Source organism: Limulus polyphemus, unplaced genomic scaffold (genome assembly GCF_000517525.1).
Source record: "Limulus polyphemus unplaced genomic scaffold, Limulus_polyphemus-2.1.2 Scaffold2144, whole genome shotgun sequence".
NCBI classification, from domain to species: Eukaryota; Metazoa; Arthropoda; class Merostomata; order Xiphosura; family Limulidae; genus Limulus; species Limulus polyphemus.
Genome location: NW_013667754.1, coordinates 136,717 through 140,757, shown reverse-complemented (window position 1 = coordinate 140,757; position 4,041 = coordinate 136,717). Strand labels below are relative to the sequence as shown.

At 29.7% G+C, this 4,041-nt stretch overlaps 1 long non-coding RNA gene across 1 annotated transcript in view; it reads left to right on the top strand.

The window, feature by feature from the left end:
* LOC111087431 overlaps positions 1-2,425 on the top strand; it is a 3,925-nt gene extending 1,500 nt beyond the window's left edge. The window contains exon 2 of the long non-coding RNA XR_002612122.1: positions 1,072-2,425. This is a non-coding gene — a long non-coding RNA (uncharacterized LOC111087431). The remainder of the gene's footprint in view (positions 1-1,071) is intronic.
* Positions 2,426-4,041: the final 1,616 nt, after the last annotated feature.

Genomic DNA, 4,041 nt, shown 5'->3' with positions numbered 1-4,041 from the left:
GGAAAAGGTTCAGAGTAGGGCTACCACAATGATAACTGAAATGGAAAAGAAGTTAAGGTCTTTGAAATTGTTTTTTCTTGATAAAAGAAGAGTTATAGGGGGTCTGATGGAGGTGTTTAAGATTATTAAGGGAATTGATAGATTTATAAGCACAATGAAGTGGTTTATTTTTGTGAGAAGAGAGACCAATGTTCTGTTAAGACAGGTAGTATGTTCCCCAAAAGATAAAACATTTCATTATGCTTATAAATTGTTGTTTGTAAATTTAGTTTTATAATTAATAGCATTGATGCATCATCTTTTTTGTACTTAATGGTGAGAATGGTAAGACTAAGGGACACAAATATAAATTTTGGTAGAGTAGGTGTCATCATCAGCTAAGATGTCTTTATTTTTCCAAAAGGGTGGTTGGCTTTTGGAATGAGTTGATTTCAGATGTGGTGGATACAATTAATTTAAGGGAGTGGGAAGGCTTGATAAATATTTAAATGATAAGGGCTGGCTGGGTTTGAGTGTTATATTTTCATTTTATAGTTTAGTAGATTGGATAGCCTATATGGACCAATATGTCTCTTGTTCCCCTTAAATTATATGTACATAACTATATATGCATATGGGATTGATCTAACTATGCTGGTGAGAGGTGATAATGATAGTGCTAGAAATATCAGCAAAATGTCAAATATGTTTAATATTTTAAATTTCTTTTTGTGTTACTTAGTTACTATTAACACAGACCAGTGAAATTATACAAATGATTTTAAGTCCATTAAATAAATTAAATAATGATAGGTTTTTTCCTATATCTACTATACTAATATTATTAATAATTAGTGTGGCTTGTTTTCTTGAAAGAAATTGGTGTGTCTAATTATATATTGAAAAATGTTTAGTAGATACTTGGAAATTGAGAATGTGTATACAGTAACAAGGCTTAATTATTTTATAATTTTCAAATTTGTTTATGGCTCTCAGATCCTGATGACTGTATGTATGAATGATTTATTATTAATACACTTTTGCCTCAATTTTATTGTTTTAACTTTGTTTTGTATATTTCTTTCTTTTCAGGGTGAATAAGTGCTAAGGCTTGGGAAGAGACAAAAGAAGTATATGTTTCACAATTCTGTAGAAGTGTAGTCTTCTTTTGTGGCACACTGTAAACAAATTGCAGTGTTTTAAAAAATTTAACCATGTAACTGCATTTTCCTGTTTAGTAAAACGTAAATATGTACATTGAGTAAACCAACAGTAGCATTGTGACTTTTATGCTGCTCATGCATTAAACAGCCAATGTATTGGAAAAGACATGGTTGTAGAAGTAAAAAATTGAGTTATAAATTGTTTCCTTTTGAATGGTGTTACACTATGGAACAGCCTAACCTGCTTTGAGTTTAACAAAACTACTTACATTTTTTGTAGTGTAATTGTTTTCATACTAGAATCCATGGAATGGAATTCTAAATGGTTTTCAAACATATATTACAGGAATTGTGTTGAGAGTCACACAGTATTACTTCTACTTATTTCAGAGAATTGACTTATATTAACTTCTGATCAAAGCAAGCTACCTACTGAAACTAAAAATAAACCCGGTAATAAAAATAGTTAACTAAATCTATTGTTCTTACTTGCAATGATTAGAGTGCATTGTTTCATCAATTAAGTATTATTTCTGTTAGTGATATTTCTGGCTGTAATCAAAATAATGTAAAAATGTATAGTTCTGATTTCTTACGTGAAACTACTCATAAGTTTACTACACCACAGATAAGAACCAAGGTATAAAAGTTTAGACTAATGTTCAGTATTTATAAACATAAGCCTATATGGAAGAACTTATTATATCTGTATTGCAAATAAAGCAGATGTGGGTACAGAGAAGTGTAATGGAAAATGAACACTAGAAAAGTGTAAAGATGTTGGTTAGTGGTATGGCAAGTCAAGCAGTCATTTCAGGGCAAGTAGTGAAAGTGTATGTCACTGTAAATGTTCTCCTCCTTTATCTAAATCTTCTACTAATCAAAATCCACCTTCATAAAATCACATTAGTTGAAACACATAAGTTGACAAAAGTTTAAAGGCCTGTTTGAAAGAACTGGATTAGATGAGAAGATAAAATACTATGAAAGTGAAGTGAAAGTTAAACTATTCTATGTTGGCAAAAGATGTTACACAGCCAACAAAGTGACAAAAGAAGTAGTGCTTTAATAATTAAAAAAAAGAATATTGTGACAAACAAATTTAAATATTCTTTCCAGTTAATGTAGGACAGAAAGTGTATAACTTAGTGCATCTTGTTTACAGATATAACTGAAAACAATAAACAAGGATTTCTGAGGATAACCTGGATATCTTGAAACATGTAGAGTTTTAGACCTTTGGTGGTCTCAGAATAAAGATTTTAAGTTGTGTATTTTAAAAAGTTGATTGTGTAAGTATTTTAATCCGGGTTTTACACAAGTTCCTTGAACTTTACTCTTAAGGATAAACCTTTCATTGCCACGTTTAAAGATAAGAAACTCCCAGTGTCAGGTAGAAATACAAGAAAAAAAACATTAATATTTCCTTACTTACCTGAAATTTGAAACTAATTTTTTGTAGCTTGAAAAGTAACATTTTTTCTTCTTGGTGGTACAGAATTCTAAATTCGTATGACAGCACTTCATATATATGTGTGTGCACATGTTTGTGTTTATAGTAATAAATTATTATCTTTCATATGAAGAGATCATTTTTAAAGAGTCTAGAGTAAACAATATAGTATTGATTAAAATGTGAATTTTTCATTTGCAGCCCTGGAATTCAGTATTCTATTTACTTGAGCTGCAGTGTTTATAGTGGATATATCTGTATTATGTTACTCTGTTTTTCTCTAGCTGTTTGGATTTTTTCATTCATTTTATTATTCACGTGTACTTATATCATCACTGACAACACAGAGACAGGAAATGCATGTATTGTGTGACTGTTATGATACCTAATTAATCTAAATCAAACATGTTCAGTGACTTGTACATAATATATGCAATAATCTCAATCTCAGTTTTGTGCTTGCAACAAGGATTACAAGACTAGAAATTTAGAGAAACTTAGTTTTTACCCCAAATCTATTGATTTATTTAAACCAGCAAAACTTTGAAGTAGTATAATGATTGTTTCTAAAGGAAAATTTGCACAACAGTGATATGTACTATTTGGGCTTGTAGAATTGTTTATCTGCAGAAGAGGGAATATATTATTTCTGAGACATCTACACTTGGAATTAGTATTTTATACTGTACATGTGTGACTAAAGTGTGTGAAAATTATAATGTACATAAATCTATATTGGCTGTACTATTTAGCTCACCGATATATGTAGGGACTGAGATACTGCTATGAAATACAGTTTTTAATATTAATTGTTTCAACATACGTATGGCTGCTTAGAATGCACTTAACAGTTAATTTCATAGTTCAAAAGTCTGTTTTTCTGATTTAGTATTAAGTGCTTACTGTAATTGTGACTACATGTTGGAAGTTACCCAATATGAGTCGTCTTCGTGTGGTCATAACTGACACAAACAAAAGAAATGTGAAAGTTGCATTGAATGTGAGTAATTATTTTTGAGTGAAGGTTCATAAAAACTACATGTAAATTTTGTCTGTATAGAAATTATATAGTTTATTACATTAATTTTCAGTTTCCCAAATACTAAAACTTGTAGAATAGTTTAAGCACATAGTCAATTATGTATTTGTATGCTTAACACCAATGAACAAATGGTTCAATGAGATGCCTTAAGTTATGTCCTTTCATGTTTTACTTAAAGTACAGATTGTCCATTATGTATGTAGTTTTATGTTTAACAACAAACAAATGTTTCTCTGAGATGTTTTAAAGATGTACTGAATACGTCAACTTTCCATTGAAGTTATATAAGTTACCTGCTTGTCAAAAGAACATATTACCATATATACAGAACAAATATTAAGGGAAATAGTAAACAGTTTCAGAAGTAAACAGAATATTCAGACAATAATTGAATGGAGATCAAG